The sequence below is a fragment of the Aotus nancymaae genome, unplaced genomic scaffold, assembly GCF_030222135.1.
Source record: "Aotus nancymaae isolate 86718 unplaced genomic scaffold, 86718_ANA_hifiasm-v0.15.2.pri h1tg000032l_0, whole genome shotgun sequence".
NCBI lineage: Eukaryota > Metazoa > Chordata > Mammalia > Primates > Aotidae > Aotus > Aotus nancymaae.
The window spans coordinates 19,186,545-19,199,227 of NW_026988445.1; positions in this window are offsets into that span (position 1 = coordinate 19,186,545).

Sequence of the window (12,683 nt, forward strand, 5' to 3'; positions counted from 1 at the left end):
GTGCTTTAACAAAAAAAGTAGAGAAGGGAAAGTACATTTGTTTCATGCTAATGTTGGGTTTGGTATAACGGAAATATTCACACAGATTAAATCAGATTACCTGTGCAAAATACCTATTACCATGCCTGATCTGACTTTTTTTTTTTTTTTAGTGATGGGGTCTTGCTATGTTGCCCAGGCTGGCTTTGAACTCCTGGGCTCAAGGGATCCTCCTGCTTCAGCCTCCCAAGTAGCTGGAAGTACAGGCATGCACAGCTAGGACTGGCTACATTGCCTGACATTTGGAAGGAAGATATTAAGACTCAGAAAATGGTCAAAGTGGCAACTGCTGAAAAATGTCCAATTGGGTTGATGAAAAGGACATTGGATTTAACTACAAGGTGGACTTGGTGACTTCTGAAAGCAGAATTTGAATGAAAAGACTAGGAGAGGCTGTATAGACACCCCAGTTGCAGGGATAGTGACCATAATAACTGCCGACAAGACAATAGTTCTGATCAACATTTCTAATTGTATAACTTAATGCCTACCTGTACTTTCTGAAATTTTTAGCAATAATTCAAATATTTCAAATATGTGTTTGTGTCCTGCATAAAATTCCAATTTTACACAACACACACACACAAATGTAACATCTAATACCATCCTATTTTATTCTTATGTGGTTGTGAGGCTAATTTCAGAAGGCTAATTTGGTAAAACGTTCTTAGCTACTTACAGAACCAATTGCATCTTTAGATACTTTATAATAATACATTATGCAACATATTTTATTTTTATTTCACCTCATTTAACCGGTGAAGGTTATTTGTCAAATGTATCCATTTCTAAAATTATTTGTCTATCCCAGACACCCTGCAGTCTGAGCATTTGACACAAGATGGCCTTGATGTGAGTTCAGACTATAGAAGTCACCCCCAGGCCGTGCAGTGAGAGCTAGCTCTTCCGTCCTAGAGGTGAAACCTGATCAGAGGGATGATCACTTTAAAAATCAGTTATCCCAAGGGAGAGATTTCCCCACATAATTCTAAAACATTTCCTTGTGCCTCATCAGCATTTAAATGCTGTAGTTTATGAACTGTATGTCCAGGTAATAACAAACGAGCCACCAACTAGGAATTTATTTTAACTGGCTCTTGTTGCACACAGATAATTAGCGCTCACAAGTCCCTGGGACCATGTAGAGGATGGCAGTGCCTTCTGAAACATTAAAGAAAGATATCCAGTAGAGTTATAGTCTTGGAAGGACCTCACCACACATTAATTCTTTGATCATGAATAGTTTTGGTTACTCTGCTAAATGCATACACTATTCCTTAGCTATGTCTACATAAAATAATGTACAAATATGTACTTGAGAACATTCCTTTAAGCAGTTTAACAGTGCTTAAGAACTGCAATGTTTCTGATTTTTCTTTCTTTTATTGGATATCTGTGGGAACATTGCTATTAGGGCCTGAGAGGAAAGAGCCAGCATTATCGTTACAGGAAAGCAGAGGATTTTATATTTTTATACTGTCAAAGCCAAAGAATTTGTTTTGTTTTTAAGGTGAGGAAAAAAGAGAGGGGGCATTCTCTATTCTTTGACATAAATTTATACCTCCAATAGCCCTTCTCTTTAAAATGAAGGCCGTGTGTTTTCATCTGCAGATATGCCCAGAAGTCAGGAGATTTTCACCTGTTCTCGCAATAATTCTAGGTCTGTGTGCTGGGTGATGCCAGACTGGCTACCTATTTCTTCATCAGGTTAATTTATTCCTCCTTAGAACAAATACCAATAATCTCTGCATTCATCAGGGACAACATTGAACAAAATTAATTAAGTAGCCATTTTAGACATATTCATAAAGATTTAGAAGGGATAGATAAATAAAATTGATTTTTTGGTGAAGGAGAGAGATAAAGGAGATTATTGAAGGGCTAGTGCATTTAGGAAGTACAGTACAGTGTGCAATGAGCTACATGGAGGGAAAAAAGGGGTATCTTAATTTTCATTGTTTTGAAATTTAGTGTGAGAATGAACTGTGCCAATGAAGTAAAAAAATCACAGTTGCCAGGAAAACCAAGTTCTTTGCATTTCATATTTTGTCCTAGAATCTTATATTGGGAGGGATTATCAAGATCAGAAATATTTGTTGAGTGAATAAGTGATCTCCCAGCACTTTGTCAAAAACAAATTAGGAAGACTGATTTGCCATCAGTGTCAGAATTCCCAAGGTCTGTCTTCCCATCTCTGAAAGATCAGACTCACAATGGCGACAGATCACACTGCCATCTCTACACTGTTGACTCTGTTTCTGATCCAGGAAGCCCGTGATTCCCGCTGAGTCTACGTTTTGAAAAGATAGGCAGTGGGTGTTCCAACGCCTAACAGGAGTCCACACGTCACACCATCTCCATGTTTTCATGTGAATGGGATAAGAGTGGGATGAGAATAAGAGGTAAGCCAGTGATAACAGGATAAACCCTTAGAGAGTCCTGAGATCAGAAACCTGAACAGACTCGAAGGGTTCGCAGAAAGGGCTAAGTAGGTCAGAAACCAGAGGCTTGACGTCAAGAGAAAGGGAGGATAGGACCTATTTATTTAAAGTAGAAAAGCCAAACTAACGTCATGGCTGCCTCTTCATAAGCTTAGCTGTTCCAAACTGGGCTGATACTGGCCCATTTAAGGGTGAATGGAGCAGTGAAATAATTCTAGCCAATCCCTGGAAAATAGACTATTAGCGGAGCACGCCAACAGTTTTGGTGAATTCTGTTCTGGGTCAGTAAACAGTACTTAAGAATATTAAAGGTAGAGTGACCAACTGCCCCAGTTTTCCCGAACTCAAGGGTTTCCTGAAATGTAGGACTTTCAGTGCTAAAACCAAGACAGTTCTGGGCAAACCTGAACAGTTGTTTGCCCTAATTAGGGGTCACAGCGAGACTGGATTCGTTTATTATTTTTGACAAACACTGAGATACTACACTGTGCCAAGTACTACACTGAGCCTTTATAAAATAAAAAGCTCCTCAAGAAGCTTGCAATGTGGTGGTTGAGTAAGGCATTGCCTAAATAACACAAATGCTGTAGTGGACCCTGTAGTGGACCCTGTAGTGGACCCCTTCAGGACCAAGGCCCTCCCTTCCCTAGCTGGTGGGAGTATTGCCTACTAATGGCTCACTGATGAGTCTGTTATAGTAATTGCCCTCTGCTGAAGAAAGCTTTCCTGCCTAAGGTTACACCTCCTAGTTGGAGAGTCTTGATCTAGTGATGGCCAATGCAAGTTACAAAAGTCCAGCCCTCTTGTTCCATTCCAGGCAACCTCAAGGACCATTCTAGCTCCCGTGTATCCTTTTGGCTCATCTGAGATGCCTGATTCAACCGCAACATTTTTCTTGAGAGCTGGTTTCCTTTAGCATCCTTGGCCGTGTGGCCATCTCTAGGCTGAAGAAACAGAACCTGACTTCTTAGATCCTCCATTCAACTACTTGCAACTAACTGCATGAAAAAGCTGTCTCCTTTTTTTCTCTTCAAGCGAGGCATTATTTTATTTCTCTGAGCAGCTCTCTGACCTGTTTACCCCTCATATTTCTTTACAACAATATATTTTGCAATAAAATATAATTAAAACATCATTTGAATGATCCCAGAATAGGTCTCTCAGCCTCTTTAAATGGATGCTTTCCTTAGGTAAAAGTCAAAAATGCGTGCCTTTTAAAGTGCGACTTGAAGTTCAAACTATATTATCAGGTCTACAGATGAATAAGAGCAATGGGGCGGAAAGCATGTCTGTTTCTCAGCCATGGAAGCTTCTATGACATTCCAATATCCTGCCAAGGGGAAGGGATGTTTTCTCAACACCACCATCCACCGCTACATCCCACGTTAGTGAATTCTGAGGGGCACACTTTCCCACGGGGCATTCAAGGAGTGTTTATTGTCACGGTTTTCTATTTTTTTTAAAAAAAGAACTTCAGATGTGGCAGGAGGGAAGGCTTACGCTTCCATCTGTCAGCTCCTGAAACCGTGTCATTTCTATTCTAGGACTAAAGTTGGAATGGTTATGGCAGCTGCCGAAGAGCATTTGATAAGGAGAGCCTATAACCTTAGCTCCTTATTAGCCTGGAAAGCCTGGGGTCTTGGAAGCTGTGAACTCACTTTGTTACTTAATGGAGGGGATTCCAAACACTGCCTGGTGACCTCAGATATTTCTGCAACCCAGAGATGGGTGCTATTGGATTCTCCCCCACAATCAACTCTGTTCCTGACTTAAGCCAAATGGGTCTACCACGGGGAAGAATCTCATCAATATTATCAAGACCCAGGGAGCATTTTGGGAATGATGTACAGGCAATGTCTGGGTAAGGAACATGCTTGTGATATGGCTACAAATAAATGAAAAGCTTAAATGTGGAGGAGATTGTTGCAGGGCAGTCAAAGTCTTTTGAAATGTCAGGGGCTCCTCCCCATGACTTCTGTCCATTCCTCCTTAGTGTTGGCTTCCAGTTAAAGAGAGCGTTAACCACATATTTGATGTCTCAATCATGAATAAATCCATTTAGCAGCTTGCTTCCTCAAAACCTTTGTTGTAAGTTTATTTTCTCAAATTTAGATTGTCTCCTCACCTACTGAGAAGTTCTGACACTTTTATAATGAGAATGGTGACTTAAATTTAGAATGAGGCAGTCTTAAGATAAAGTGAATTCAATTCAGGCTTTGCCACAGGCTCCATGGTGGTCTCACTATTTAATTTTTATTTTCCTCATTTCCAGATTTGTCTTCCCCACTGTTTTCTTTGTTATGAACTTTAATAGTCAAGCTAGCATTCCGCATCGAGGAAGATAAATTTTACAGAAGTACAGTCATCCCTGCGTATACTCAGCGAAGTGGGTCCATGCAGCTCAAAACTGGTATTGTTCAAACAGCAACTGTACTTTTCCCTCTATTCTTCCCTCTAGTTACCACCCTGGATGTTAAATATGAAATAAACATAAGAAGACATCTTAGAGGTGGAGAGAGGAATGCAGACCAGCTATGGAACTCAGGGTCCAAGGAAGACACACACCACAGAAAAAACTATGGTCCTACACCATCCATGATAGCAAAGACTGAGTGGGGAGCCTAGACTTTGACCCTCACTAGGCTGTAATGAGGTACCCCAATGTCCCTCTATGCGTGGTATCAGAGAAGGCCAAATAGAGAACTGGAAACTACTCACCATGTGGTAATGAATCTCCACTTCCACCCTAGCCTACCTCCATACACACACAGTGTCAACGCAACCTGACTTCAACGTCTCAGGCAGCTTTTCCTCCTGCTTAGATGAGGTCAGAGAAGGCCTACTAGAGAGTCAGGACTTTCAGCACTGCCCAGTGGTAATGCGACCATCCCCACCACAGTGTCAGTGGGGAGACATAATTCCCACCCTCCACTAGCAGTAAAAATACCTTTCCCTGAGGAAGCAATGTCAGACATAGACAACTAAAACAGAAGGTTTAAATAAGATGATGTTTCATGACATAATATTTAAAAAAGCATTCATACCAAAAGCCAGGATGATCTCAAACTGAATGAAAAAGACAATCAATAGATGCCAACACCAACAAAACAGATATTAGAATTGTCTTACCAGGATGTTAAAACAGCCACTAAGACAAAGTTTCAACGAGCAGTTATGAACATTCCTGCGCATAACTGAAAATGAAAAATAGAAAGTCTTAGCCAAGGAGGAAACGGCCTCAACCTGATAAAGAGCATCTATAATAAGCCTACAACTAACAGTATACTTAATGATGAAAGACTGAAAGCTTTCCTTCTAAGATTGGAAACAAAGCAAGGATGTCTGCTCTCACCGTTTTTATTCATCATAGTGCTGAAAACTCTAGCCACTGCCGTAAGGCAAGAAAAGGAAATTAAACTCATAAATATACAAAAGGAAGAAATAAATGGTTCATATTTGAAGACGACATGATTGTCTACATAGAAAATCCTAAAGATCACAAATGACCTAGAATCTTCAAACCAAAGAACAAATTGAGCCCTTGTCTCACACCATACACTAAAACTAACTCAAAGTGGATCAATCTAAATGTAAGAGTTAAAACTATAAAACTCTTAGAGAAAAACATGGAGGAAAATCTTGATGACATTGAATTTGGCAATAATTTCTTGGATATGACACCAAAAGCATAAGCAACAAAAGAAATACATAGGTAAATTAAACTTTATGAAAAATCTAAAACTTCTGTGCATCAAAGGGCACTAGCAAGAGAGTGAAAAGACAACCAAGAGAACGGCAGAAAATATTTGCAAATGACATGTCTGATAAGAAATTAATTATTCAGAACATATTTAAAAACGCCTACAATTCAATTACAAAATACTACAAACAATCCAGTAAAAAGAGAAATGCAATTAAAACCACAGTGAGATACAACATTACTTTTATTATGATGGCTATTATATAAAAAACAGAAAACAGTAAGTATTGGTGAGAATGTGAAGAAATTGGAACTCTTAATAGGAATATAAGAAAATGTAGCTACTGTGGAAAACATTATGGCAGTTCCTCAAAAAATTAAACAGAGGATTACCATATGTTGCAACAATTCTACTTCTGGGTATACACCCACAAGAACTGATAGCAGGGATTCCAAGAGAGAGTTACATACCCATGTTCATAGCAGCATCATTCGCAGTAGCCAAGAGGTGGAAACAACCCAAATGCCCATCAACAGATAAATGAATAAACAAAATGTAGCATAGCCCTACAGTGGCATATTATTTAACTTTAAAAAGGGATGAAATTCTGACACATGCTTTGACACAATTTCTTCTTTTGTTTATTCCTTCGAGATATATAGGGGAAACAGAGGCATGTTATCGGAGGGAGAAGGAACATGCCCTGTAGGGACTCTATATATTACTATGGAAGAGTGAAAGCAGGAATTAATAAATGGGTCTTAGACTACATGTTCATCTGTCTAATTTTACATTTGCTGTCACTTTAGGTTCTATTTGCTTTCTCCTATATTTTCTGTCATTATTGGCACCAGCTCAGTCCCCATTTGTCCTGACTGCAATCAGCTGCTGTTCCAATAGCCTACTCCTATCCCAGAGCCAGCTTTCACCTCGCCGTCTGTGCTAGTGCCAGCTCTGTCCCTGCTGTTTCTAATTTTCTCTTCCTCCCTCCTCCTTTCTCCCCCACCACCTGCTATGTACCCACATCATAATCATTTCTAGATTCTTTCATTGTTTCAAAGCTGCTCCCTTGAGTCATGCTGTTCAACTCCAATATTCTCTCTTAACCCCTTCTCCCACAGGGATTGGCTACATTTCACACTACATCTTTCTTTTCTGTTTTGCCCAGGTGGATTTTAATATTTTTCTATTAGATGATTCATCAAGCCACTGAACAGGAGCCCTTTCTCCTTATTTCCTGTGCCCGGCAAAAGTGAGCTGAATATACACCAACACAGGCAGGATACACGGTGAGCAGAAGCCTCTTAATGTTAGGTTCACAGTGAATGAAATACTGAAAATGGGGATTGGGAATTAACAATTCGTGTTATCAACAAATGTGTATTGAGTTTCTACAATGCAGCAAACACAGTTCTAGGTGCATGAGACCCAGTAATGAAGAGAAGAGACAAAATTCTTGTTTTAGGAAGCTTACCTTTAAGGGGATACATACTACGTGCCAGGCCCAGCTTAGATAATGTGCATGAGTTATCTAATTAAATCCTCACATGAACCCTATAAGGTGGGTGCCACCCCCAAATAACATTGAGACCCTTCTGTTACCTGTTTGAGTCTTCACTTTGTCATCTGTGATTGGCAGCCAATGCCGCCCTCATACGATAAATGTCAGGGGAAGACACTGAGAATTGTGCTCAGAAGACACTGAACGCCTACCACAAACCTGGCGGTTTTTTTTCCAGGTGTTTTATAAGCGTTTCCTCATCAACCCTATCAAATGAATTGTCTTCTCTCAATTTTCACGTGAAAAACCTAATTATCAGAATAGTAGAATAACTTGCTTAAAGTCCCAAAGCTACTAAGCAGCAGAGGCGAATTTAAACTCACTCCTTCCTGATTCTGCTGCTAATGGGTTCAGGTGGAAGTTATTGTTTATTGTGTATCCCTTATGTAAAATGTAATATAACACTACTGAGAAATATTTAAATTGCAGAAGATAAAGTTCTTGCCATTAATAACAATACAGTCTAGTGGGGGTGAAACATTTCATCCCAGCTGTTACAATGAAAGCGATTTGCTAGACTGCAGAAAGGTGGGATACAGTCCCTGTGAGTTGATTTAGGACACATGGAGATTTGTCTTCCATCTTGGGCCTGATGCGTGTTGGTTTGGTGCCTTTGGGACACATTTAAAAGTTGATGGCCAAAGACAATGAAGGGTATGGCTGTAGATTCCAGGCAAGATCCAGCAAATCTGTGGTTATAGGAATTGAAGCTATGGAGTGATGGAATTGTCCCAGACAGGGTTGTAGAGTAATGAGTAAGGAATCTGGCCCAGACAGAAGAACCCAAAGACCCCAATATTTAAGGCAGTGGTCCTCAAACTTCACTGTCCATAAAAGATGCCTAGAGCCTGGCACAGTGGCGGATGCCTATAGTCTCAGCACTTCAAAAGGCCAAGGCAGAAGGACAGCTTGAGGCCCAGGAATTGGAGGCGGCAGTGTGCTGTGATCACGTCAGTGCCACCAGCCTGGGTGACAGACTCCATCTCTAAAAAAAAAAAAAAAATTAAGGCCGGGCATGGTGGCTCGCACCTGTAATCCCAGCACCTGTAATCTGGGAGGCCGAGGCAGGCGGATAACTTAAGGTCAGGAGTTCGAGACCAACCTGGCCAACATGGTGAAACCCCATTTCTACTAAAAATAAAAAAAATTAGCCAGGTGTGGTGGCTGATGCTTGTAGTCCTAGCTACTTTGGAAGGCTAAGGTAGGAGAATCTCTTGAACCTGAGAGGCAGAGGTTACAGTGAGCTAAGATCCCACCACTGCACTCCAGCCTGGGCAACAGAGCAAGACTCTGTCTCAAAAAACAGTAATAATAATAAATTAAAATTAAATAAATTTTTGTAAAAAGTTACCAAGGACAACGATTCCTAGTCTTTTTCACTTCATGGTATTCACAGAAATGATCCTGTGGGTAAAGTACCTGAGGGAAATGAATGAGGCCGTTCATGCAGGAAGACGATCCGCCCAGGGCCTGTGGTTTTCTTTGCCACAAGCCACTAAAAAGTTGAAAGTGTCTATATCTCGTTTAATTCATTTGTGGCAAAAATGATCAGGAAGTTCTGACCTAAAAAAAATCTGCTAAAAATTCAGATTCTGAGGCTATCTCCTCAGCAATTCTGGCATAGTGAGTCCAGGAAGCTACATTTTTAATTAGCCCTGGAAGCGATTCTGATCCAGGTACAATGAGGATCTTTTTTTAAAAAACCTAATTTTAATAGCTGTAAAACAAAATTACATTTTAAGAAAAGCAATGCCTAATAATCAAACATTATAACTGTGCATCTACTTGGTGTCATAACCTCACAAAGAAGAACCACTCCAAGAAACTTTAAAACTTATCAATATTATTGTTCTTACCTAGTAAAATATTCTCTGTGGAAAAAGTGTACCCTCAATAAGAAAATATTAAAGTGTTTTTAGATATGTAAAAAGTGCTTTTAGATATTACTATATAATGCTGATGGTACTGTTTTTCTGAGACTGTTATATGTGTATTGCGGGATAATCAAATGAGTAATTACAATGGTGTCATTGAGAAACGAGTTTTCTAGCAATGCTGACAAAAGGGAAAGATGTAAGATTGATCAGGTTAATGGGCATCCTTAAAACCCAGCATGTTCCATCTAAATACATTTCTCACTGAATGGTTCCAGAGCTCTTTGAATAACTGGCTGTTTCCCAGTATGGGACAGGAAATTATAATCCTGGAACATTTTGTCGCAAAAAGGATACCATCAAAGCCAACTAGAGCCATGTCAAAGTGACCCAGAAACCAACACGAATATGCTGCTACAAGCCAAAGGCAGGAAAATTTTATTATTAATTGGAATAACTTCAAGGGATTGAAATAGATCAACTATGTTTAATCCTTGAGCTCATTATAATCATTAACACTTTTTTAAAAAGTCTTTTGAAATCTTTAGTTAACACTAGGGGACTACTTTTATTATTTTGAATACTAGCATAAAGAGAAATTATCATTAAGTTATCCTATTTTTCCTATACAATCATAACTCAGGAAAACCAAATACATGATGAAAGAAATTTCTCTTTTGGGATAATTCCAGAAAAGAAATTTATTTAATGCCTGGAGTAGATTACCATATTCAGTGGCAGTTAGCATCACAAAAGAAGAGAAAACCAGATGGGTACCTTCTGATGGAACGTCACACAATCACCTCTGAAGGAATCTTTTTATAATTCCACCTGAATCTGATTGAAGCTCTAGATATAACTAATAATTTCTAGAATACAAGGAACAGAGACACATGTTAAATGGTGCCACAGGGACACTGCCTTCACCTAATTGCAGACCCTGTGAAACTTATATAAGACAAATGACCCAGAGTTTTCAACTGAATCAAGATAAAATGCAAGGAGAGGCAGGGAATACAGTAGGAGAGGCTATAATTAAAAATACTTAAGGGACATGTCAATGAATCTTTATCTCTGTATCTTCCTTAGATTTTAATTCAATGAAATTAAATTTTAAAAATCTACAAGAGAAGAAATTGTGAAAACAGGATTGCTATTAGACTGATATTAAGGAATTATAACAACTACATTTGATGAGATTATGATATTGTGATTATCTTTTATTTGAAAGAAATTCGCAATATATATAGTGGGGTAGATCTATATATTCTCACTTATATATAATGAAGTATTTACAGGTTAAATAATACAATGTCTGGGATTTGATTCAGGTCAGGGAGCAGGGGGAAAATGAAGTATAAAGTAATGCGGGTGTGTATTGTACTGATAATTGCTAAGATGCAGTCATGTGTACACCTAGTTCATTATACTGTGTTCTTCACTTTTATGTATGCTTGAAAAGCTACCCCTCAAAAGTTAAGATATATAAAAAAAGAAAGAAACATGATGCAAAGAGTCAGCAGGAAAAGGAGGAATGTTAATTCTCTGTAAAGCAGTGTCCAGAAAAGAAAAAAGAACGAGAAAAGGGTGCTATTGTGAAACAAGCAAATAGCGTTCCAGAAAAGGAGACGGCGAGTCATGAGCGCTGTGGAGAAATCAGGGAATACACAAGCTGAGAAGTGTGCTGTCAGTTTCCAGCAAGGGGTGGTGACTACAGCGTTCAGAAGCTCAAAGAAGGCCTGGTGCGGTGGCTCACGCCTGTAATCCCAGCACTTTGGGAGGCCGAGGCGGGCGGATCACGAGGTCAAGAGATAGAGACCATCCTGGCCAACATGGTGAAAAGAAGCAGTGCTCACTACACCGGGAGAAGAGGGCGGGGGCGGGGGCAGGGAGCCGGCTTCCTACGGTTAAATCAAGGGCTGAGCTTTCATTGTGTTTAAAGATGGAAGATACTTGAACAAGCTAAGCATATGAGAAGAAACCAGTAGAGGGGAAGTGATTATAATACATGAGAAAGATGGGACAATGTGAAAGAGAGAAGTCTCTGAGAGGATGAGGAATGGGGAGACTCGAGACGGGTGATGCTACTTAGTCCAGAAAATAGCTGTCCTCATTTTAGAAGGGCCATTCCATGCTGCATTTCCTCAAATGAGTCATCATCAGAATCACTAAGGAGCTTACAGAAATCCAGTTTCTCTTCTTCCTCCCACCTTGAAGATTCTAACTTTATAAATTTGGAGATTTCAATATAGTAAAAATACAGTAACTTTATTATTTAAAGGCCCTCTGAAGAAGTCTGCTAATTAGCCAGAATTTCCAACTATTGACTTTAATGAGTATTAAACTCGTGAAATGAGTACTTTTTCTTCATCTTTCCTAGAAAACAGACACTCAATCTCTTCCTTGGAGTGAAAACAATATGTTCTGGGTCTGAGTACCTGGGGGAGGAGAACAGGCTCTGTTAATCTTTGTCCAAACAACACTTAAATACCAAGACTGATCTGCTTCCAAAACGTAGCAACAGCCTTCATATCTCGGGGCACAATGATCTTGAGCATGCTTGTATTTTGTCATTTATGGTTGTGGGAGTATGGGAGATTAGAAAAATCTGTTTAAGAAAGTACCCCATGCAGATGAAGTTATTCTTAATTTCACTACAGAAACACAAATAGAGCCTGGGGATGGGATAAAGACAACAGGAAAATCAAATCACCAAGGGCTTTAGCTTTTGGAGCAAAGAACTGGGGCTGCCATTGTAGAAATCTGGTTCTGCTTCCAGTTCGGCCACTACCTACACATCACTGGAGCCAGACATGACTTTTCTGATCTACCCTATTGTGGGTACTAGTTACAACCCCTAACTGCCTTCTGAGAAGGTCACAGCATGAAAAGAACATAACAGATGCAATGGTATTTGGTATAAACATGCTGTGTAGACACAATTATTGTGCTGGTCAATGGCCTCAGTGAAAAATGTATCACTCTAAACAGTTGGTGAAATTAAGCTGTAAATTTCGGAAGAACTTGGCTTTGTAGATAACATGCCAATTCTATCTGCTTCCTGTGA